Below are 26,083 nucleotides of genomic sequence, written 5' to 3'. Positions count from 1 at the left end.
CTTTATGCCATAATGCCAGCACCTCTGGGATATAATTCTTGTCCAACAGAACCTCAGAACTGTGGAAATCCATGGTCACTTATTGTGTGCATTCTGGAATATCACTGTGGTGATTCAGGGGTAACGTTTTCCCTACCTAAGAGTGTGGAGAAATGCATTTCACCTCAGCATGACTTTCATTTTTAGATAGCTGCTTTGGAAGGGAAGGCATGAAGATCATGGAACTGATTTGGTTGCTAAACTCTGTTAAGATGTCACTGATTTTTCACAGGAATTGGGTGCTTTACTTCTTTCCCACCCCTAACATTCTGATTGCACTCCCTGCTTATGTAACGTGCATATGTCTTGCTATGCATAAATTTTTTTCCCATTGGTTGGTACCTGACAGGCTTCATAAAGTTGTACATATTTTAGAACTTTCTCTGTGAGGCAATTTAGCTTGCACTACAAATGCCTGACTTATTTTCAGTTGTTTGGATCTCAGGTTTAAATTTGGGTGTGGTACTAAAATATAAATCTGTTGGGTAGACACTTAGAAATTCTGTCTTATGCCATGAATATATGAATGTGAAGCAGAAAATATTAAACTTGAGCTGTTTCCCTTCTCTTTTTTCCCTCCCTGTACACCATACACATACATGCCAGAGTTTTTTGTCCACTTTCTTGCAGGAAGAATAGAATGGACATAGTTCTGCCACCAGCCTGAGTTTTCAATTGGACTGTCAGCTCTTGCTTTTCAAAATCAAGGGTCAGAGCATGAAATCTGCATCTTTTCAGGAAAATGCAATTCCAGTTAATCTAAAGAGAAAGAAAAAGATTAGCCACTTAAATTTCTGCTTGCTTTTTTGTTGACCACAATTGGCTGTGACAGAGCAAGATTTGCTCAAGATGGATTCTGTATTGCAGTGAGCTTCCTGAAAACTTTGAATTTTAAATTTGCTTTCCTTTTTTCTCAGTGTTAGTAGGCAGGATGTCTTCTGTGAAATGTAACTGTGGCTTAGGGTAACCTTTCTGTTTTGGATGAGGTACAGACAAGGTTCTAAATTGCTGCCACCCATATGTCACTATGTTTTTGTGCCATGACAGCAAGAAAATGGCTGAAGACATCCCAGTGATTTGTGCTGCACTTTTCAGCCTGGCTTTGGTAATGCACACAAAGCTGGCAGTGTTTTTCACAGACTTCCTTAGGCTTGCAGTGTCTGTGAGCAAAACCCACCTCAATATCTGGTGTCTGACTGAGCTTCAAGCACTTTGCACAGCAGATTCTCCCTGGGACAAACAAACAGGTGCCTCAGGCTGAGGTTTCCTTCACAGCTCCTTGGAACCTGAGTTCCAAGCTGCTTGGGTCTAGATATCCCCACATCACAAACTGTGTTTCACAAGACATTTGGCCAAACTCTTTGTTGTGGTACTGCTGTGCTGCTATTTCATGGGGTTGGTGCAGGCCTGATGGGAATGACGGGAGAGTGTCACAGACACATTTTATGAAAAATCCTTTCCTTAGCATTTTTTCTCCTGAGAAGCTGAGAGGCCTCAGGAACAAAATGTAAACAGTAATTAGTTGTTGCTGTGGAATGCAGCAGGTGGATTTGTGATTGGTCTTGTGTGATTGTTCCTAATTAATGGCCAATCACAGTCCAGCTGTCTCAGACTGTGTGGTCAGTCGCAAGATTTTATTATCATTCCAATTCCTTTTCTTTCCTTGCTAGCCTTTTGATGAAATCCTTTCTTCTATTCTTTTAGTATAGTTTTAATATTATATATGACATAAAATAGTAAATCAAGCCTTCAGAAACATGGAATCAGATCCTCATCTATTCCCTCTTCCTGGGACCCCAGTGAACACCACCACAGGGAGAGTCTGGCTTTGCCACATTTTCCAGCCATACTGTGGAATGTGAAAGTGCAGGGACTCCATGGGACCCCATTAATGGAAAGACTGTAGTGTCCTTCTTGAACATCTTCTCAAGTTTCTCACCTTCACTGTAGCTCTCATCTGTTTTAAAAAGCTGGTTTTGGTAGATCAGTGTCTCTAGCAGAGAAAGGTGTGTTTTGTTTTTCACCCTGTTGGTGTGGTAGTGTCAAATGAATCTCAGATGAGAAACTAAAAAAATATGTTAAATAGCAGTTCTGCTCCTCAGTTAAACATTGTGTTGCAAATGCTGGTATAAGCTTATCCTTGCGTCCTTCTGTACTTAGAGATGCCGCCGTAAATTTCCCTGTTCTGTGAGAGCACCCATTGTAACAGCACTTTCTACAAAGAGAGACTTGAGCAAATGCAACAGAAACTTTGCATTTGTGTCTTTATGACTTAATGCCTTTAAAGCAGCCATTTTTTTTAGTCAATTACTTGTTTTCTTCTTTTTATGCCCAAGCACTCTTGTGCTGTTTTTCTGCTGTGGAATCTTTTATACTGGAAGTCTATTCTTTTTTTTTCCTTGTTCTGTGAAAAAGTATCCCAATTTAACTTCTTAAAAGCTTATTTTAGTGGGTTTGTTTCATTCCCTGCTGTGAGGAAGTGCTGCAATAAGAGATTATTTTTCCGAGGATAATGGTGCTTTTTGCTTGCAACTGCAAGGCTGATAAAGGTGCTTGACATTAAATGTACCTGACAGCTCCAGGTGATGATGGGAGGGTCTGTGCTCCTGTGGTGGCTCAGGAAACCTCCTCAAGCCTCATGATCACGTTGTGATTAACAATAAAACAATAGAGGCCTGAATGGGTTGTGTGCTAGGCTTCTCCTGTGGAATAATGAGGAATAATTCCAAGAGAGGGGGCTTAGAGGTTTGTTTAGGGTTGTGTTTAGTTTACAGTGAAGCTACAAGGAAGGTGACCTCTTGGGTATACCCAGGGAGATCTGGAGTCAGGCTAGAAGCTCTGCTAGGAACTTTGTTTTTAAAGTCTGTTCTTTCAGTATTTCCATGGTCTCAGCACTTCTACGTATTTATTGCCAGGTACAAACAGGTCTTTCTGGAGCTTCTCTTTAAAAACAAAAGAAAACCCCTTGCAGTATGCAGGGACAAACCCAAATCCCCAAAGCTGGAATGCCAGCCATGCTGCATAATGCCAAGGACTGATCTCCTACAGCACCTTGTGCAAACTCTTTTATTTCAAGGAAGGGGCTTGACTGAATATCCAATCTTCTTCACATATTGTTCTACCTGACTAAGCATTTTTTTCCAAACCCCTGGTGATAATAGATGTGTTTTTCTTTACTGGCTGTCTTGCCTCTGTGTTGCTAGACTTGCTGCATAAAATTACCAGAATTGTGCCAAAACTTGACCCTTGAAGGAACTTAGTGGGGTTTTTTTGTGTGTGTGTTAATATTTCATCTTCCCCTGCCCTTCCTTCTTTGAATGTCATAATCCCCATTCTGCATTGAAGTAGTAAAACACAGAAACAAAACAAAAGCATCTCATTCTTCATTTTCAGTGGGTGCATGACAGCTTGGGGACTATTTTATCTTCTTATTTCCCTCAAAATTTGCCTTTTTATTATAAATATGAAATGACTGAATATAATGGCTCTTTCCCCCAATATTCTGAACAGTATTAAGGAAGGTGTTGAGTGGTGCCTGCCTTGCTTACTCTTGCTGGCTTATAGGTATTTAGCACACATTTGTAAGCACATACAGATGTTATGCTAATATTTCTTGGTTTAAAATATTATGAAAGGAAATGGCCTAAAAAAAAGTACAATACCGTGATTTTTCTCTGAAATATCAGTGTGGCAGGTAATTCTTCATGATCAAATATAGTAAGAACAGAGAGCCTGAAGTATTTTAATCTGAGTGGAATTAATTTCTTATGTAAATTAAGTGAGAAAATTGTACAGATGTGAGAGAATAGGAAGTTTCACATTTTAAATCCAACTTCTAATGTCATTGCATGAGTTCATCTTTTATTGAAAATTTTAGTAATATTCAGTTAAACTCAATAACAGGTATGTAGGAGAACTTCATAATGTAATGACTAAAGGTTTTGCAGTGTAAAATGACCTACATAGAATTTGTATATATAGATAATCTTATATTATTTGCCTGTTCCTTGGAGTTATTATTTGGAGTAATCAAAGCTTTGCAAGACTTTACTATCTCCATTCCCTAATAATTTCCACCTAGGTTTTCATATAGTGAGCTTCATCTCCTTCTATTTATTTAGAACACTGCTCCATCACAGTTCCCAGATCAGGAAATCTTTGTAAACTTGACTGTCAAAGCCAAGCAATTTTCAGGAATTTGCTTAAATGTGTGTCCTGCCCAATGATGTCTCTATTTCTGACTCTGCATTTTGCAGCCTATGTAGAATAGACTCTATTTAAAATATAGAATAGATAAGATTTATAATAATGTCATCTGACCTCCTCCTGTCACTCTATAGGGCTGAAAAGTCTGAGGTAATCAGTCAGTAAATTGTTACTAAAGCAATGACAATCTGTAGATACAACTAAAGTGGAAGCTGTGTCTTCTAGAACTTACCAATGGTAATTTCAACTGGTTTAGTTGTTCAATTAGTCCACAAACAGATTAACCACAGCAGATTAATCAGTGTTTCAGGCTCACTATCTTATCTCTCTTTATGATTTTCTGTTCTCTTCTTTCTCTCTTTTTTGTTTTTATTCAATTATGGAAAGTATTTATCTATGTTTGAATACAGATGATAAAGCTCTAGAGGTGGTTTTGGTAGATGAAGCTTCAGGGGATGGAAAGATAGACATTTACATTTAAAGTGCAAATTATTTGGGCTAGTGGGCTGTTATGTCTTCAGGGCCATTTCTGCCAGTGTTCCTCTAAACGTGACACGTGGGACTGACTTCTTCAGCCTTAATAAAGATGAAGGTTACCAGAGCATGGAACTTTACAAACAAGTTCTATTGATATATGTTGAAGATTTCACTCATTTCCATTTTAAGTGGAAGCCACTTTATAGCCTTGTAAAATGGAGGATCCTAATAATTGTTTTTAGCACTAAAAATAACTGATATGGCTGCAGAGTTACACAGCACTTCAGTAATGCAAAGCAGGAATTAACTGCAAAACACAGACATAGCCTTGGAATAGCAAACAATACAGTGAAGGAGAACAGGAGATGGTGAAGAAAAAGAAAGTAAAAAAGATCTTGATTTTTTTTTTTCCCCTTGAAGTGAGAGAACAGTTTTGGAGACACAACCACCAAGAGCAGAATATGTAAAAATAAAGATGCAACAATCAGTGGATCCTTCAGACAACAGCCAGAGGATTCTATCCATAGTTTAGGAAAGTAGCATTTGAGGTAAAAAAACTCTTGAGGATGATAAGACTAAACCTAAGCTTACATAAAAACATCAATGAAGCATATGGAAGGAAGGGGGAGAGGAAGGTAAGAAATGAGGATGCATTTTTCCCTAGTCTTAGGGGAAAAGAAGCAAAGACATTTGGTGAAGGCAGACATGTCTGCCAAAGTGAGAAGGAAAACTGAGTGGTATTGAAGCTATCAGCTTGAACAGTTTGAGCAGTCAGTCTGCAGACTTCCATTTGCATATTTGATGCCTTTTGCTTTTTTTCTGCTGTATCAGTGGTATTTTCCTCTTTCTTGTTCAAGGTAGATGTGGAGTTACGCTCAGGTTATTGATATCTGCTTTGAAAGTTCGCATTTGGCATGATTGGCTCTTTAATGGAGTAAGAGCGAAGTTAAGAAAGGCTGAAGTGATGCATTTATGTTCAGAGAACTTGGAATAATCCCTAAAATCCCATTAGTGTCTATTGAAAACAACAGAGAGAGACAGAGACTGAAAAACACATTTGACCCTATGCCTTCAGATATTAAGTGTATCTTGCTCTGCTGTGCATGAGAGTTCTGGGATAAAGGTAACAGCAACCCACAACCTTCCATCAGTGAAATCATGTCCAGAAGGATCAAAGGCAAAGAATTGACCTAAGGTCTTCCAGTGCAGACTGGTAACCAGTCTCCAGCCGTGGTGTCTGTAAAAGTTTATAGGTATTTGACAGGCTTATATGAGGCTTACAAGCTCCTTTACATTATGCTGCCCTCCTGAAGGTCCTTTTGGGTACAGGCACACACATGGCCCTTTGTAACTGTCACCTTGTGAGGCAGAAATGAAATGGGAAAGCCTTGAGGCAGGAAGCCTCGGTTGTTTGATGAAGGTTTGGTCACTGAAGGGAAAAAAAGGGGAGCAAAACCTCCTTCCATTTGTAGCAACACAAGGAGGAGATTCCCCTGCTAATATAAAACTCCAAAGACTGGTAAGAATGTCTCGGGTATTGATAAGAAAATTGAAAGAATGTAAGTTATTTCACTGACACTCTAAGGTGGGACTGACTAGGTCTCAAAAAGTCTAAATCAGCATAGCAATCACAAATGCCTGTGATGAATATTCTGGATAGGATGGTGGGCTGCTGTTTAGGTATTGGTTTAGGTACTTTTTTGGTGTGGAGTGTTAGTGTTGTGCTTTCTGGGTCTTATGGGATGGTTTATTTGTTTGTTTTTCTGGTGGAATTTGTCTATTTAAGTCACTTGTCTGAGTGATTTCTGAAAAGCAGTAGGAAGTGTGGAGCTGCTACAGATGGTTATGCACATGCCTTCCGCTGCTGTGTAGGCTTTCTGCTCCTGTCCAAACTTTCTCCTGAGCCTTTTTTGGGGGGAAAAAAGAAAAAAAATCCTCTCCTGATGAGATTTCTGTATTTCTCACATCAATAATTCATAATGTTCATTCCCTTGCTGCTCTGAAGAAAGGCAAAGAAAGAAGGAAGATTGAGGTAGAGACAGGTGGAGAAGCAGGTTATTTCAGGAGCAAAGGATGGAGAGGTAATACAATCTAAAAGTGGATTGTAACTGCTCTCAAACTTGTCTTTATTGGCCTGAAGCCTCTGAATTATCTTTCCATAAAAGCCTGCTTCTGTAGGATGTGTGTTCTCTTCCCTTTCTGGTCAAGAGGTCTCAGATTTCTGTGCTGCAGAATTATCATCCTGACAATCGATAAGCTTACACTAATCCACCTGTGATTTCCCATCTGAAATTATTTACTTACTGGAAGTGTCATGTAGATGACAAAATTGAGCCGAGACTGGAAGAGTTCAGCTAAAAATGCATTTATTTCCATTAGTTCTTTCTGAGGATTTCTTAGACCTGAGCTTTTAAGAGTTGTGGCGCTCCAAGGAGCTGCTGCAAGTGGGAAGGCGCACTCGAAGCTGACGAGTGGGAGGGAAACTTTTCCCTCACTTCTCATGGAGAGCTGTGTGACTGCTGATGTACCAAGTGATCCTTGCTCCCTGGAGGCTTTGATGAGCAGATGCTTCCTTCCCCCTCCCTCAAAGGCGTTTTCCTGGGAGAGAGGTGTGTGTGATCCCATTTCCATGGCAGCGTCACTCATGTGCCTTCTCAAAATCCTTGCTCTCTTCCCTTTGGCTGTCCCTGCTGCAGGCAGCTCTCTCCACAAAAACTCCATGCCAGTGTTTCTTCATGGAGCTTCAAACTCCACTGATGTAGAGCGGGCTCAGATTTGCTGAGCTATATCCAGGAATTGAATGCCAGGTAGGAGAAGTGTAGCCTGACCAATATTTGTTTCTTGAGAAAGTACTGTTAGTTGGGTTTTCCACTATAATACTTCAGAGCGAAGCCCTGAATGGAGGAGAACCCTCAGCAAATGCCGTGTCCTAAATATTTGCAGAATGTTGTTTCTCAGACTCTGCTTTTCTAATCCAACACTGTGATTTTTGTGAATTTCTATTTCTGTCCCAAATGCCATAAATGCCCTTGGTTAAGGGCTTTTTTCCACTAAAACGTTTGGAGTTATGAATCTGACTGATACCAAATGCTGGTGTCAGTTAGATACCAACGTTCTTCTCTGGGTTTTCTGAGAATCACCCTGTGGATAAACTGAATGTTATCACACAGCTTAGTGAGCCATTTTTGACAGAAAACCTAGGACTGCAAGACTTAACTCAATTGGTCAGAGCATGGTGCTACTAATGCTGAGGTTATGGGTTCAGTCTCTGTATGGGCCATTCACTTAAGGTTTGGACTTGATGCTCCTTGTTGGTCCCCTCCAACTCAGGTTTTCATAGAATATTCTTACTTTCTCTGTTTTCTGCAAGTTTCAAAATAATCTCTGTCAAATTTTAATGTTTCAAACAAGAGAATTTCCCCTTTCATATTCTTGATTTAAGCTCTTTTCTTATTTTTTAAAGATTATCTGCCCCTGTCCCTCTTTCATTACAATTATTTTCATGGGAGAACTATTATGACAAACAGGAAAGTGCTTAGAAGACTTGGGTGAGGTGTCATTTTTCAGTCTCACTGGTTTATTCTGCTTGCCTTGAGTGGTAGTAAAATTATTAATATGTGAGATTTGAGATTTCTGGCTAACAAGTTTATCCTAAATAAAAGAGCATTCCCTTTAACTACAAAGTGTTTGGGATTGCTCGCAGCTGCCCACTACTGCACTGAAGTAACACTGTGTGCCACTCCTAGAGGCTCAAACAAGAGCCATCTCAAGATGTCACACTAGCCTTTTTAGAAGTGCTGTTTTCCTTTTGTTTGTGTTGGTTTTTTGTTTGGTTGGTTTCTCCCCCTCTGAAACACTGTATCATTTGGGTCTTTGAAATCACTTGGAAGAGAAAAGAGGAACAGAGGGAGAAATGCTGTTTGTGTGTTCTCTCGCTATGGTCATAGCCAAGGAAGCTTTTCTCTGGCCTGTCCTGAATTACATTTTCATTTGGAGTGCTCAGATCTCCAGCACCTGAAATTTCAGTTTCTCCATTTTTGAAGGAGAAAATGGAGAAACTGAGTCATTAATAGTCTGATGTCCTAGAGAATATTTTGAGAAATTTCTTGAAAGATGTTATCAAAGTGGTAGTAAGCCAATCTTTTCCTAGTTTACAGGGAAGCTCATATATTTCCATCACTATTTGGGTGTGAAGGATAAAGAATGAAAAATAACTGGTAGGGTTTTGTATACATAACTTTCTGAATCTGGTATTTTGGACTTGCATTACCATGACTTATTTGTAAATCAAGACTTATAGAGCAAATCTCCCTCTTTCTGTGTGTAAGACAAATCCTGAATCATAAGAATTTTGCTCAGTGCTGAAACAAGCAAAGTCCTTCTGTTGCCTGTGAGCAGTCCTGGGTCCATAAACAGATTTCACCTGTCTATAACTTGATGAATGATAATGTTGCTCTGAGCTGGGATCGATTCAGGATGAAGCAAGGCTTGCTCTGGTCATGTCAATACAGTTTAAAATATGAATTGTCTCAGCCAGAGAAATGCCGGGCAAGATACTGCTGACATCTAAAATGTAAATAGCTTTGCTTTTGTACAGAATGTGTCCACTCCACCCTCCCTTCTATGCAATTTGTATGTCCCTGACACCTCCCTGCACTCCTGCATTCTCTGGAAATGAGATTCATTTAGGTTACCATGGATCACCCAGTAATCCACCCATCCTCGTTAGTTAATTGCAGGAACATCTGGCTGCTTGGAGGACAGTTCTTACACTGTTGCTGCCAGTTCAGCCTGAGTATGACTTCCTGCCATTCCAGTCAAAACCAATATGAATAATTTTGCACATAAGTCCATTTCAAATTTATTTAGCATCTATCCCAGCACTCCTAGACCTAAATGTTGAGCTTTAATGTCGTGAGGCTTTAAAACTGGGATCTTTATGTATAACTGGTTGTATGAGTTTGGGGTTTTTAAACATAGTTTTATTAAGGAAAATCCTGTGTTAGTTGTACTCCTGCACCCCAAACCTATACAGATATGTATTTTTTTGCCTTTGCAGAATTTTATTAATTTCAGGTCAGTTTGCAACCTGCCTGCCTGCATAACAATGGGGAACCAGAGATTTGTTCTATTGTACCTTGGATTTGAGGGAAATGCTTTTAAAAAAACCCCAAAATGAGGTAAGTTTTTAAAATAGTTTTAAAACTGAATCTTATTTAATATAAGTCTTCCAGTGGTTCAGAAAGAGAAACACAGAACAGAAAATTAGATTTGTTGAATATTTGTATGTCTTTGGGCTTCTCTAGGACTTGTATTATGGGAGTTGCATACAAAAATAAGGATGCCTCTCTTACAGACTTCTAGTGTATTACGAACTGGGTTATTTTCTCTGCCACTATTAGCATGAAATAAACTACCTCAGTAATAGGGGATGAGTGTCAAAGCTGTGCATGTGGAATTACAGGCTAGAAATGAAAAGGGGACAAGCAAACTTTAAGACTATGTTCCTGTGGGAAAAGAAACTTGAGGACAGAACTAAATCTGAGGGTATTTCTCTCCTTCTGTATTTTTATGTTTTGTGCTGAGAGGTGTTTTGGGGAAAGCCAACAGGAAGACTTAATATAAATATGCCAATACTCATTGAAAAATCCCCATTTCATCATTTCACTAATGGTGTGCTGGAGAGAACAAAAACAGTTGTATGACTATGCCTGGTTCTTAAAAAAACTGCTGTGTGTGCTGAAAGGAGCCCTAATTTGTAGACTCAAAGCCGAACATTCCAGTTCTGGGCATATTTTGTAATCACTTACAATTTTGGCAGGGTTAGCCTGGAGCAGAAGGAAAATAAGTGTTGAATTCACTTCTTGTGTAATTTCTCTGAAATAATCAGGTGTTTTCCATGCAAAGTCAATGGGGGAGAGGGGAAAAAATGCCCCAGCTTCTCCTTAAATGAATTTTTTGTTTTTGCATTTCTTGTGGTTTTCCTTATCATGTGGACAAGTCATCACTAGGAGGACTTTTTGTAATCTATTCAATGGCTGGGGGAAAATACTGGGCAATGTAAGAAGGCAAGCCACTAAAATAATCTAGCACATACAGAATCTAACAGAATTTGAGCTTTTCATAATGAGTCTTCAGAAATGTCTTCTATTCAATTCATTAAAGAACATCAGAACTTTAAAATAAATGTAATTGCATTGTTAGATTTGGTATTTCACACAGAATTGTAAGAAAGCTCAATTACCAGTGGTTGAATTTACGTTAAAAAACCTTGAAATTAAAATGAAGAATACTGAAACAGAGCTTAATGAAGCTCAAATACACCTATTGCATGCATAGGCTGTAAGAATAAGATCTCTGTTGGAATTGTAAAACACAAGTTATCTTTAAGTGAAACCTACTTATTATACTTGGGATTAGATCATGGGGCAAAAGCCAAATCACCAGGTTAGATGATCAGAGTGTTTTTTATGCCTATCAAATCTGGGCCCTATAAGATGGATCACAGTGACCAGCAGATTTCTAGAAACTTTTCAGGTTGCTCATTTTATTTTATGTAACAGCATCCTTAAATCAAGTCTTCCACATGTCTGGGAAATGTCATACTTATAAATGCATTTTTTTTGAAGGGTTCCTTTGTATCCAGTCAGTTTTTCTATAATTTCTTCAGGATTTTTTTTGTAAATATTTTAGCTAAAATTTATTTCTGTGTTAGGTGCCATATCAGAGAGCTCTCTGTGGAACTCAACCACGTATTCTAAATTTGCTACAGGCAATAAAATATTTAAAAGCAGGGTGGAAGGAGAATAAGTTACCTTAAATACAATTCTAAAAAGAAACAGCTTTTATTTTTTTCAGCCTACCCATAAGGCTGAAAGTACCAAGAGCATGAAGTTCTGCTGAAAATATGCAAAGTCATGTGGTTATATGCATTATGAGATGCATATGCTTCTCTTTGACCATTTCCTTTTTCTTTTCTCTCCACCTTTATGTGAACTCTTGACTATAATTCTGCAGGACTTGTGAATTAATAAAGCTTTTTGGCAAAATACCTAAAAGCTAAGATTTTTTTTTTTGAGCTCTCAAGCTCTGAAAAGCCGTGCTTCTAAAAACCTTTGCTGTTCAGAATTGACTTTTTCCCCCTTTGGATTTTTATTGCCTTTGGACAGGTTAAAGCAGTAAGGCCTAAAAATGAACCTTCTTTTGAAGCAAGCAAGTATTATTGAGTGCTTCTAGGGCATAAGATGATGTTATTCTCTAGATCATGTTAATTGAGACATCCTTATGCCAAAAAAGAAAAGTGTATGTGCTCCTCTGACTGTACTACAGGCTGACCAAAAGTATTTGTAAATATTATAACATGAGGCAGCAAGATGCAAAGGAAGGAAAACCAGAGGAAGAAGCATGAATGTTTGGGGTTTTTTATTTTATTATTTTTAAAATGTGTTGTTGCAGTTGGTGACTTATTTAAAACATGTTTAATAAAATGAGTTAACTTAATTTGCAATGAGTAATACTTGTTGGAGAATAGGAACCTTTACATTGGGTAATAATGAGGAGTGGCTGCCTAAGCTTTAAACTTGCTTCATGCACATTAACTTGATTTTCTTGGCATGCTCTAAATGAAAAGTATTTTCAAAGCTGTTTCCTCAACAGCAAAATATTGCTACAATGAAGCTCTTGTAAAATAGTGCAGCATGAACAGAAGATCACAGTGCTCTGAAAAGATACAGATGGGGGAGAAAACCCTGTAATTTCATTATTCTTCATGGTGGCAGTATACAGCACTGGGTTATTCAATTGCCTCCTCTTCCACGCCCAATATTCATCATTTTCATTATTAATATAAACCTGTTTGTCTATTCAGATGTCATTTAATAAGATTTTGCTGTAGCGTATATCTTGATGGTTTTCATTTTTGTTTCGTACTAAAGATGACTTTTTATTTCTTTTGCAATATGGTTCCTCTTTTATTACTTTTTTCATCTTCAGTTCAGTGGTGGGATTGTTAACTCTGAAGTTAATTTAGCTGTGTAAGCACATACCACACAGTTCTCCTGAAGTGTGGGTCAGGGTAAGATTGTTAGCCATAAAACTAAAAGGACTGCAAACCCTAAATGGTCTGTGTATGTCAGCAAAAATTTCTTAGATGTGTCAACCAATAAGTGTGGTTTTTCCTGGGGTCCCCTGTGGCAGGAAGGAATTAATTAGACTGCATGTTCTTAGAAGGCTAATTTATTATTTTATGATATTATATTATATTAAAGAATGCTATACTAAAGCTATACTAAAGAATAGAGAAAGGATACTTACAGAAGGCTTAACAAGACACTGATGAAAAACTTGTGACTCTTGCCAGAGTACTAACACAGCTGGATTGTGATTGGACATTAAGTTAAAACAATTCACATGAAGCCAATGAAACAATCACCTGTTGGATAAACAGCCTCCAAACACATTCCAAAGCAGCAAAACACAGGAGAAGCAAATGAGGTAATACTGTTTTCCTTTTTCTCTGAGGCTTCTCAGCTTCCCAGGAGAAGAATCCTGAGCAAATAGGATTTTTCAGAAAATATGATGGTGACAAATAAGCTCTTATTGAGTAAGTATTTTGTAAAACAGTTTGAGTTGGAAGGCAACTTAGAGATCATCTCATTCCAACATAGACATGGAATCATTCTGCTGTCCCAGGTTGCTCAAAGCCCCATCCAACCTGGCCTTTAACACTTGCAGGGATGAGGCATCCACAGCTTCTCTTGGGCAACCTGCTCCAGAGCCTCACCACCCTCACAGGAAATAATCTCTTCCTAAATTCTAATTTAAACCTGTCCTCCTCCAGCTGAAGCCATTTCTCCTTTTCCTATCACTTACAATATGTCTGTGGGAATGGGCACATGCAGGTAGCCAGGGTGGCCATCAAACCACAGCTGAAATGCAAAAGGGGTTTATTTCATTGTCTCTCTGACAGTGCTGGGCAGCAGAGACTCACAGGGACTCTTTAGTCTCAGTTCATCCATGGGCTGCTGCCTGCCCCAAAATATCAAAGAGCTTTGTGCACACATGGTTTATCACCAGGTTTTGCCTTTATGATTTCTCTCTCCCAGCAGGAGACTCAAGCCTGTGTTTCAGAATGTGTTATCTCCACAAAGGAATTCCTCCTCTCAAAGCAGGCAGAGGATGAACAACAATAGGTGTAATGAAGGGAAGGTTTCCCACAGCAACACTGTCAGCATTCTCAGCTGCAGGGTAACTTTGAGCAAAGCTACTCCCTCTTCTTCAAATCTTCTGCTTTTAACCCTTTCCTTCCAATGACACCCTGGTGAAAACTCCCTTTTTGTAGCCTCCTTTGGGTACTGGAAGGCTGATATAAGGTGTCCCAGAGCCTTCTCTTTTCCAGGCTGAATGATCCCAGCTCTCTCGGCCTGTTTTTGTAGGGGAAGTGTTCCAGCTCTCTGATCAATGTTTCCAATCAGTGGGAACTACATTGGAATGCTGAGGCTTCTCAAATGTGCTGCAGAGTGCCTTAGCCACTTCCTCAGGCTGTTCCCTCAGGACCTGTGGATGTATCTCATCAGGACCCATGGATTTATGGATTTGTGCACCTTTAGTTCCTCAGGTGTTCTTGAGCCTGGTCTTTTGCTGTGGGCCTGTGCAAGTGAGATGTTGCTGTCCTACAGTGACATGTCCAAGCCCTGTTCTCCCTCACTCTGGAGCCCTCTCAGGTATCTGAGAGTAGTGGAATGGCTCTGTCCTGGTCAGCCTGGGACGTCAAGGATCCTTCCCATGCCTGTCAGGCCAGCAGTGGGTGCTCCAAAATGCTGAGACCCTGGTAACATCTGTACATCCTATGGCTGCTGCCCTGGAGATAAGGATGGCAAGGAGGAATTCCCTTGGTCCTGTCACTGTCATCCAACAACAGACGACTGATAGCTCTGGGCACCTCGGGTGATTGATGGTTCTGTTCCTCTCCAGCAGCCTCACCCAACCTCTGCTCCTGCTAAATAACTCCAGCAGCTCCTCAGGGACTTCCTCTCAGATGCCTTTTGCCAGCCTCCAGGCCATCCCTGGCAGTGGGGCACTGCATTTTATCCTGCCCTGGGGCACTCTGTGCCTTGCAGGGTTCCAGAGGAGTTGATTGGGCCCTGTCCTTCAGAGCCCTGACCCCAAGAGCTGAACTCTGCTGATCCCATTCATCACCTCTCTTCCAGCCAGCTCCCCTTACATCAGCTTTCTGCTCCTTGCATGAGATCAATGAATATTCCTGCTGCAAAGGGCAGTGCCACTGAAATGCCTGTGAATTGTCAAGAAGTCTGAATGTAGCGGTGAGAACTGCAGGGCAGGGTGAAGAGATATATTCACACTCCTTGTAGACACAAGCGAAGTGGCAAACAATTGTTGGAAAAATATTTTGTTCTCTATGGTGAGGGCCTGAAGTAATAATCTTTAAATCACTGACTTAAGGTTAGTAAAAAGGAATAGAAATTACTTTCATCTCTACTGCCATATTCACCTCCCATTTGCTTATGATGAACAATCAAGCATTAAAGACAGTGTTGCCTTTATTTAAGAGTACATCAGAAATCATATGACTATAGAAAATGACATGGAGGCAATCTTTAAATGCTTCTTTTTGCTCTGAACTGATCCTTTCATTTTCTCCCTCATCTTTATTAGACAAGCATTTCACAAAATTCTAGGTAAAACCATAAGATTAAGAAAATAAATCCATACTGAACTTGATTATGTCGAGTTATATCTTGCTGCTGCTGTGAAAATGCTGCTGAGATGATTTGTGCCCCCAGATCCTCTGTTGGCACTTTGAATAATGCTGGCCTAGGTAGGGAGGAGAATGCTGTTTTGTAGGATACCTTTCAATCTTCTTCTGTGACATCTTTTGTAGTAATTGGTGTTGTTTTCCATCACGATTTACTTCTTATTTTACCATGGGCTTCTTTTGCCATGTTCCCTGAGCTTTCTGCTAAAATCCAGATGAATTCACACTGTCTTCCTTTGTCTGCCCAATCTTCCACTGAGCTGTAAAAATCTTTCAGGATAGATTGTGCCAAGATCTGTTTCTCAGATTTGTTAGAAAATTCTTTCCTGTGTCTCAGTAAGTTCTATAGGGAATACTTAGATACATAGACTTTTCTTTCTTTTTTATTTAGTTTTTGTACTTACTTAGTGTTATGCCTGTACTGCAAAGTAAGTTCAGAGGTTGAAATGCATTTCTGAGTCATGAACATGAGCATTAAGATAAAGACTTTTGGAGCTGCCTAAGGGATCCCAGTGCTGAGGTCCCACTGAACTGAGAAGAAACAAAATATCCTCATTCCTTATCATCATTGTTTTGTACAAAATGTAATAATTAGCCTAATGGCAAAACCGTTTCTTACTTCTCACTAAATTACATTTGTGTCAGCAGAAATGGCCTTTTTGTGTGCAAAAAACTCAAAGACTTATGCTAAAAATACAAAGTTCATCCTAAAGGTCTTGTTTCTATTCTGCCTTCATATCAACTGGAACTCTATTTTGCAAATGTTAGCACCTTAGAAGGCATTCCCCTGTTTATTTTTTTCTCTTCTTTGTTCCTGAGATTCCTGTTCCAAGCTACCAGGCATCACCTTAGAGTAACAGCAGCTGCTGCTGTGGTGTTGACAGCATCTGTGGGGAGGAGATTAAAAGCACCAAGATGTGTGTTCAGCAACTTCTGTAAATGTCAGATTTAAATTGGTTTCTGCATGTAAGTCAAAATCTTCAAACCTAAAAGATGTTGCTCCAGGGGGACTGAGACTCTGCCTGGGGATATGATGGAGAACTGGAAAAAATCTGGTCTTTGGTGCAGAACTTTGTTCAAATTCTTCCTAGGGAAGGAGCTGTTCAAGGTGACAAACTGACAAACCTATGGAAAATACCACCTTGATTAACAGCTGTTTTTAAGATGATCTTTTAAGAAAATACAAACTAGTCTGGCAAGCTGGTGATCAAAGTTTTCTGAAAGGTATTTTTCAAAGTGTTTGTGTGGGTTGATATTTACTTTTTGCTACAGTTCAGGATGAACATAGCTCTAGAAGGACAGGAAGCATACAAAGGACCCAGTGCATCCTCTGCACTGGTTTCTACAGAGGACAGATTTTTTTTAAAAAATGAAATTAATACAAAGCATTCTAAGCAAAATTACTAGCTTTTAAACAATGATGAGTCTAGAAAAGTCAGATATGCACTAAATATGCATTTTTTTTAAAGTGGAATAAAGAAAAAATAGTTGTCTCATCTTCCTGAGTTTCAGGACTTCATCCACACATAGTTTTTTATAGCATTTTGCCGACAAAATATTCTCTCTAGTTTTAAGACAGGTCCCTGGGTTTTTCTTCTCTGTGAACAGGCATCGGATTGTATATTATAATTTATTTATTTTTACAAATGCTAATAAATTTTAATGAATGTTTACATTTCCAGAAAACTCAATATGCAAACTATATCCCTTTAAGATGCTCTGTAAACTAGGAGAGGCTTAATGGATCAAACCCAAGTCTTCTGAGTCCTGATGTGTCATCAAAAGTTGATAAACATTCTTAATCCTTGGGAGTGTTCTCCCACATTTCCAAACGTTTTTGTGGGTTGAGATTTATTTGTGGGTGTCATACAGATCTTGGGACTCCGTAAAAGTCCAAAGCATCCTTAGTAAAATATAGTAAGCTTTAATAAGTAATAACAGCTTTCTGTTCCCCTTTGGTGTACATCACTTACAGCAAGAAGAAGAGTAAAATATATTTATTCTGCCTCTTGGTGCACAATAATTTTTAACAAGTGCTGTTTTAAAAAGAATATGCATCTCTGCTGCTAACAAATCTTGTATTTAATTCTGTTTTTTTCTAAAATAGTATGTTCAAAATATCTCTGTCTTGTCTGTTATAAACCTTTGGCAAGTGTCTGGATTAAAATATTGTTTTAGGTGATAAAAGCAGAAGACAATTATGGAAATTAATGGGTTTCTGCAGCTTCTCAAGTTACCAGTCTTCCAGGTGACTCTTATGAGGGAAATATGTATTTAATCCAATATTTCTTTAAGCTACAGTGCATGAAAACTTGGTCAGCTCTCAAATGAAGGACACATGACAAGGTGTACGTTTCACACTTTGGTTGTTTGTTAATGGCATCAGTAAACAGAGAGTAATCTATGATTAAAATCTATTTTTGGTAGGCACTAATTATTAGAAACATTTCTTCAGACTTGAAACAGATTTAGATTCTGGGTGTCTTCTATCTTCAGAATTTGTATTGAAAGAAGACAGAGTACAGCAAATAGAGCCCATAGCTGCTACAATAGATAATTTAATGTATTTTTATTTAATTCTATTCACTATCCCAATTAGAGTACAGGAAAAAAAGGCATTTCAAATAGAACTTGTTTTACTATTCCAGCCTTGCTGTTGTGAAATTTGGAAACAAGACAGCCTGCAAAGACCAGTGAGTCATTTACAATTCTATTAAATAAGTCTTTGTCTGTTTGTATGCACACAATGATACAGTAGCTGTGTGTTATTAATGAATACAGTGAAGCTGCTTTTTAATATGTATTTTATCTTCTTTTCTTCCCCCCACTAATCTTTTTTTTTTTTCAAATCTAGTAACAATTCATTTCCACAGGGATAAGAAAAATGGAAAAGCTCAAATTCCCTCTAACTTGTACTTTTCCAAATGTTTGCTGAGGTCCTTCCCCAGTCACTGGGCAAATATTTTTGAGATAATGTATTGTTCCATATCTAAATATAGCCAGATGTTTTTTGTTTAAGAGCATGTGAAAAGGTTGGCAGTACTTTTAAGTTCAGAAATAACTTACTTGTTTCTTCTAACTTCAGAAAAGAAATCACATGGAACTAAATATTGAGCAAAACTTTTAAGGGCACAAGGCATCTATTTCTGCCTGAAATTGTAGCCTCCTAAACCTAAATCTGACAACAGGCTTTGCTTGTTATTTGCTTGGTAAACAAGAAAAAATTGCAGTGGGCTTTTAGTTTCTTTGGACTGGGTAGGTATTTAAATAGTTTGGTTCTCTCATTTCCCTGCTCTTGTGTTTAAGTGCTGCATAAAAAAATTAGATTAGGCAATATTAAAGGGTAGATTTAAATTTTCCTGCATGTCATACACATTTTCATTTATTTAATTCCCACTTTACGTTGGTTTTCCCAATGTGCAGAACATGGAAAACAGAGGCAGGTCTGTTTTGAAGAAGGTCTTTGCAGCTACCACAAGAGGTTCCAAACCCATTCAAAGGGGTTTTGTGTTGTTTGCACTTGCTGCAGAATTAGACCTGCTTATTAAACAGTCATGAGTCAAGGCCTCAAGGCTCTCTGGGAGCTGCAAGAGCCAAGCTCTATTCTCTGCTATTTTGATACAATAAAAAGAGATTCTTTTCTTACAGCTTCTGATTTCATGGACTAGAAGGTTTTGCTATAAATGGTGTAACTGTGTGTCTGCTTTTGAATTCCTCTCCTAGAGGAAGGATAATGCTGACAGTAACTACCATATCCAGATTTCTTTTCTTCTTTTCAAAAGGCCATGCTCAATGTCAGTATTTCTACAGCAATTTATTTCCAGCATTTCCCTGTGTTTATTTTTGCACTGCAAGCTGCACACAATGGTCTGGGAAACTTATTTCAAACAAAAAACTTGTGCTTTCAGAAAGTTAACAAGAAATCTTAGGCCCTTCAAAATAGAGTGGCACAACAATATGTGACTGGCAGCGAGGCCACTAATGACAGTATGGTGATTTAAAGCTGTAATAGTTTTAAATAGTCTGAAAATAGAAAGCTTGGATTTGGACGATTTTTTATGTGTGTGAAGAAAAAAAGAATATAGAAAAACCTATGCTAATCTATTTCAATTAAAAGCTTAGGCTGGGGTGGTGGTTGTGATCTGGTCATGGAAGGTTTATTGCAGATAAGTAACTTGCTAAAAGGATTGTAGTTTCCTTTTTAAAGGAAAGGGTGTGTGGGGGATAAAGACAACTCCAGGCAAGTGTATTAAACATCCAGATAAAGGAGCCTGGTAAATTCACCCTCAGAAACAGCCTCCAACAGCTGTTGTAGGAATGCCCAGTCTCTCCGAATTTGTAAGAATGTAAAGAAAATATGGGCTGTTTATTGCTGGCACCTCATAAATGCTGTGAATGGCATTCACAGCTGGTGGGATATCCTTTAACTGCAGTAAATCATCAGGGGTTTTATCCTAAATATACCTGCCATACTTGCATGAAATGTCTGGCTTGTTAAATTTTATAATCTTTTGAATCAAAAAAATACTATATAAGCAATGCATATTTTCTTCAGAGTTTTGTAGGCTTGAGCAACTGGATTGGCTTGGGTAAAGAGTGGATATACTGGAATCCAACAGTGAATTGGCAGAGCTTTCATTCATGTGTCATCTGTCTCATATGTGGAAAGAGGATGGAATGAATGACTGAATGATATCTGTTTGTGTTCTGCTATCTAAAGATAATATTCCTTAGGTAACTTGTTCTTCTGTTTTCAAGAGTTCAGCTGCTCCAACATTCCTTGCCTGGATTCTAGCATCAGAATATTTAGATTTCATATTTCTTCATGGAAAAAGCTCATTGGGGGTGTTGTTTTTTCACAGGCTTCTCCCTGACAGATTGAATTTCTTTCAATTGCTGCTAGGCTCCCACATCTGATTTGATAGCACCAAGGTCACATGCTTCACCAGTTCTTCCCTTATTTGTTTCCAAATTTCTAGCTTGTTTTAAAATGAGAGATTTTCAGTGGGCTGCACCTATATCACAGCACCTTGTCTTCATTCACCTTTTCATGAGGAGATTTTCTCCAGTAATTTCTCCAATCTACTGGTTCAGTTTCTTGCTGAATCAACGTGCAAACAAACAATCATGGTATGCCACACATGTTTCAGCCACTTGGAAAAAGGGGCAAAATTAGACAAATGAGTCTACTGGCTCAGCTGCATTTCATCTATTACTGAGCCAAAGAAAACAATTACCATGACATGAATAAAGGGAATAAAATCTGAAGGTATTTTACCTGGCCTCAGCAAAGCACAATTTAAACTTGTTTTTCAGTACAAAGACATTTTCTATGGGATGGACTGTCAATACAGCTCCACACTTGGAGCCAGTAAAAAACTGGTCACAAAATCTAGCATGCAGCTATATGGTGTCAATAATGCTGATCTTACCTCTGTGCAGCTGAAGTCAAACTTGAAAGGTATTCAAATCTTGTGCAGAAATCATTTCATGCTCTGCTGAAAAGCTGTGAAACAAAGGGACTGCTCAGCTATGTGGAAACCCACTTGGATGTGCATGGGAAGTTTAGGTTGACAAACTGTAATTACCTGGGGTTGAATCTGGCCACAACACTGAGATGAACAATTTTGCACTTAACAGGAGAGCCATGGAGACATTACCAGCATCCATAAGTGGCTGGGATCTTGGTTTTTCACCTTGTGTTTCTTCTTCAGAGGGAGATGATGTTATATCCCCACTGACACAAGAGAAATTGAGCCCCCAGGCCCATCTCTCTCCTGTGCTTGGCTCACTGTCATAGTACTCAGGAGGAGTGCAGGTATTTTGCATCCTGGGAATCAGTCTGTGTAGGCTGAACATGAATTTTGAGTCACACAGCTGTGCTGAAAGCAGAATGGAAGTGGTGGATGCTCTGTCTCTGAAGGCATTTCAAAAACTTGTGGGCACGGCCCTGAGGGACATGGCTGAGAGCTGGACTTGATGCTCTTAAGGGTTTTCTTACAACCTCAGCAATTCTATGTTCTAATGTTCAGATATCCTAATTCAGCAGCTAATCAGCTGGGTCAGTGATGATTCAAAACAAACACAGTGTGAAAACAAAGTGGGTTTAGTGTATTGAACCTTAACTGTCTGTGGAGTTTTACATGCTTTGCTAAATTGAAATTTCATACGCAGAGAATACCTGCAATACCACAGTGGCTTCTCAATCCCTTGCTTATGTGATAACTTCCTTTCAAGAGGAGAAAATAAAATGTAAACTTAATTGCTTAAACTTGAAAAATGCTTTTCTTTGAACTCAATGAAGCACAAAGATGAATAGTTTATTACTAAAGGGAATTTAGCTCTATTTACAACTGCTTGTACTGTGAAATTGGTTATTTGTGATCTCTAAAGACTTGCTTTCTTTTCAGGGATATTTCTCTGTAGCTCAAACTACAGTGGAAAGCCAAACTGTAAGAAAATTACAGACTCTAGGACAGCCTGTTTCAATTTTTATGGAAAATAAATATGGAACTTTAGCAGCTTTGGGATTCAAAGCAGGGAACTTGTTAAAAATCACTGAAATGTAAACTAACCAACTCTGATGGTTTTAAAAGCAATTACTCTGAAATTCTGGATAAATGCCGTTCTATTTGTGCCTGCTACCTCATTTCCATCTGCAGCACTGCCAGACCAGCTTTGAAAAACAGTCCTGAACACAGACACAGCGGAGTAGTTCAGTGTGATGGACAAGTGCATCCCACACCAAGTTCTCAGTGTATTTGTGAAACTTGTGATCTCTGTCTGGTGACCTCCTGCACATCAGAAGGCCTGTGATTTAGCAAATGCACGTGGATTTCTCAGCTGTTCTGGAAGGTCCCAGCTAAGCTGGCAAATTAAAATTGGAGTTCTTCCTTGTGCAGCAGGATAAACCAAGATTTTTAAGTTTATCAGAATTTTCTGGGTCATCGTGACACATAGAAGGATTTTGTTCAGCTCTGACCAGCTTTGCTCCAGAACAGGTTTCAAACTGACCCAAATTCAGGGAAGATCAGTGGAGCAGTGAGATTGTCTTGCCCAAAGAGAGAGAAAGGGCCTGATCTCCAGTTCAGCTCTGGCAAGAACTGAAAGGATCATCTTTGCAAGGTTTTTTCTCAATAGAGCTGTGTGGATGTGGGGATATTGGAGGAGGTAAGAAAGCTGACACTTCCCAAATAGCTTTTGATAGCTTGATAAGTGGGATGATGTAAAGAGGGTAAAGCCACTAAAATAGCAGAGCAGGGAGACTGCTGAGGCAGGAGGCACATTCCAGGCCTCTGTTCTTGAGAACAAGTTGTCTTTAGCATAGAACTTTGCTAGTAAAAAATATTGAAGGGCTACTAAAAAACTTTTTTAAGATAAGATATCCCTGTTTTCAAATGCAGCTCTGAAGGCACAGAATGAGTGATGAGGATTTGTGGTTAAATTTTTAAAACAAAGGTAGAACTAACTGTGGTCTGGATTGCAAAGAAAATGAGTTGTTTTTATCTGTGAATAGGTCAAACTAAATGCATGGTTTCTAGCATGCCCACCCAGTTATTAGTCTCAATAATCCTGTTAAGACTAATAGTTCCAATAATCTTGCTAAATTCACTGAAAATATCCATCCTCTAGATGTGCAGATAGTTTCTGTGTCTCACATATGTATTCTAAGGACCTGAAGGTCTTGGTTTTTTCGGTGAAACAAGAAGCTGTGATGGTTAGCCACATTTCCATGAAAGACTGGTACAGCAGGATTCATGTAAGCTACTTAGATCATACCAATAACATCCTTTTGGCACAAAAAAATATTTAAAATGCATTAAACCATCCATAGAATGTACTTTAAGGGCCACCACTTGTCAGTACATTGTCAGTTTATTACATTTAAATTAAACAAATGCACAAAATTATGGCATCTGAAATCTGCTTTTGAAGACCCAGAGAACCACTATTGCTTGGGGTTTTTTGAGTATATTTTCATCCTGCATCTTAGTTTTGGCAAGTAACTCCCTTGTTTTGGTTCTGAGAAGATGGCTCATGTTGCCAGCTCTGTTTGGTCTTAGCCCTGTGCTGTTGTGGACACCTGTTGTGTTTTGGTTCAGAAATTGTGCAAATCTGTCGGAGAGGTGTGTCACACCTGTCTGTGGCTGAGTGCTTTGGGTACACTCAGAATCAGTACATCTGTATTACCTGCTACTTATGGTGCTCCTGCTGTCAGCCATGGAATTGGAATTTGAAGGCATTTAAACTAAATATTTTACTAAAGGCTTATGGAGAGAAGGGTGAAGCAATTGGAATTACCTTGGCAAGTAAGGCACTGCTTGGTGAAGGGGTTAAATGCCATGGACTGCCATTTTCTATTTGCTTGGAGCTCTCATAAGGAAGATTTTTGCCAACTTATCTCTCTTGCAGCAGGAGTTATGTCTTAGAAAAATGGTTCTCTTGTCCAATAGAAATTAAAGTATTTAGAAGGAAATATGAGGCCATTTGCCAAATGTAGACACTGAAGAAATTCGAAGTTTGCAACTGGTATTTAAACAATTGCGTTTCTGTATGCTCAAAATTTAAGCTGCACTTTGATATCTTAGCTGGGGAACTGCCAAAAAAAAAAGTAAAAGAAAATCAGCTGTAATCACAGAAATTTCATGAACCTTTCTATCATGATATTAGAGCTCCATTTCTTATGAAGGATATTTTATGACAGGATACCAGTTTTGTAGAATTTAAAATATGACTGAAGAAAAAACCAAAATCAAGTGCAAGTGGCTTCTCATTCACGCATATGTGAAAATGAAAGAATGTATTGTGTAGAGCTGAAGGTTTCTCTTGGGCCTGTAAGTAACCAATTTTTTTTTGTTACATTTAGGTGAAAATTTGCTGACTAAAACTTGCTTAGACCTCCATGTGGATGAGACTGTAGAAAGTTTGCAGATGGCATTAGAAGTTAGGTGATTTTCACATATAGGAGCTGTGGACTTTGAAAGGGAGGTTTTGCTGAGATATAAATGCTCATAAACACAAATACAGGCTGAGAAACAGACTTTGTACCAATTCCCTGTGCAACATAATAAAATTAATCTAAGTCATCACCATTAATGTGGCCAGGGAAACAAGTTGGCTAACCCCGAAAACATAGAAAGCAGTGGCTGCAAGGAAAGTTTGAGTCAGCTTCAATCCTGGAAAAAAAATTCAATATTGAAATAAGCTTCTCCCTTAAGAGCAAGAGAACAACCTGTTCTCCCCACACACAGCAAAAAGAACAAGAGCAGATTTTAACAAAAATATTACTAAAATTTTTCAATGCTATAGTCACCTTTGGCTCTCTTGTTCCCAAGCTATTCTCAAGTCACAAATTATTTTCAGTGATAATTTGGATTTGTCTTGTCAAAGGTTTTTTTATTCCAAATAGTTTATAAAACTGTAGAAATGAAGGACGGGCCTTGGATTTTGGTGAATCTAATAGCCTATGTGAAAAAAAAAAACCCATAAAAATTCAAGTCAATGAGTGGATTTTAAAAAAAATCCTAATCTTCCTAAGCAGAACACTAGGGAAAATTATTTGGGTAATTTATTTGCTGTGAATTATTCACTTTAGTTTGATTTCTAAGTTTTGCTTGTTATTGATGTTTAAGTAGAATAATGGTGCCATATGCAAATTTCAATGTTTTTATTATTACTCTGAACACAGGTATTCTGTCATTGTTTTCAAAATGTGCATCTTTAGATGTGCTTTTGAACAGTCAGTTTACATATTGATAGCTGATGATTTTGTGCTAAAATCCATGCATTCTCATTCTGTGAATATTGGAAAAGTTAGGGCAAGTAAACATGATTAACTGCAGGCTGTGATGCTAAACATATTCCATTATTCAAGCAAATGTTTCTCTCTCTTTCAGCTAATGAGAAATTTATGGATTAGCCTTTTCCTCCTTCCCTGGTGGTTATTCCCTCCTATTGTTAAGAATCTAGGGGATAATATAATGAGATGCTCACTTGGTTACTATCAATAAGACTTCAAGTGGTTGTTTTTTTTTGGAAGAAGCAGTCAAATTCATCCCAAGTGTACCACCAACAAAATCAATAATATAACAGTAATGAATGAAAGAAAACTGCCTACATCATTGAGAGATGTCTGTCTGATCATTTTGATTGAAAACATTGTTTAATTTTCAAGCACGTTTCTTAATTACATGAAATCCTGCAATATTTATCCAAAAGCTCAGCCTGGAGAAAGGGCCAATCTCGTGAAAATCTGTGCCAGCACATTCATGTCACACACACCTTGCTGACCTCAGGAAGGGGCAGGGCTCAGTTCATGGGTGTAGATTAAGGGCTGAAATGGGAAATTCCCAGAGACATCCAAGAAGCAGCTGAACCTCTCAAAACCAAGCACCTCCTAGGAAACCAGGCATTTCCACAGAAAGCCTGATTTCATAAGAAAGGTTTAATTTTAAAATCTTTTCCTCATCATCTTTCTTGGAATTTCATTGTAACACATCTTTAAACAATACCTTTAAAAATACTAGAATTGTGTGCTCTTGCTATTGATATGAGACAGATCTATCATGAACTTAATGCTCATTTTTA

At 38.5% G+C, this 26,083-nt stretch overlaps 1 long non-coding RNA gene across 1 annotated transcript in view; it reads left to right on the top strand.

Annotated features, from left to right (window-relative positions):
* Window positions 1-26,083, top strand: part of LOC113459822 (uncharacterized) — a 43,460-nt gene that overhangs the window by 7,672 nt on the left and 9,705 nt on the right. The window lies entirely within an intron of this gene.

The sequence above is a fragment of the Zonotrichia albicollis genome, chromosome 2 (assembly GCF_047830755.1).
Source record: "Zonotrichia albicollis isolate bZonAlb1 chromosome 2, bZonAlb1.hap1, whole genome shotgun sequence".
NCBI classification, from domain to species: Eukaryota; Metazoa; Chordata; class Aves; order Passeriformes; family Passerellidae; genus Zonotrichia; species Zonotrichia albicollis.
Note: the sequence above shows the minus strand (reverse complement) of the source record. Positions and strands in the feature narration are given on the sequence as shown.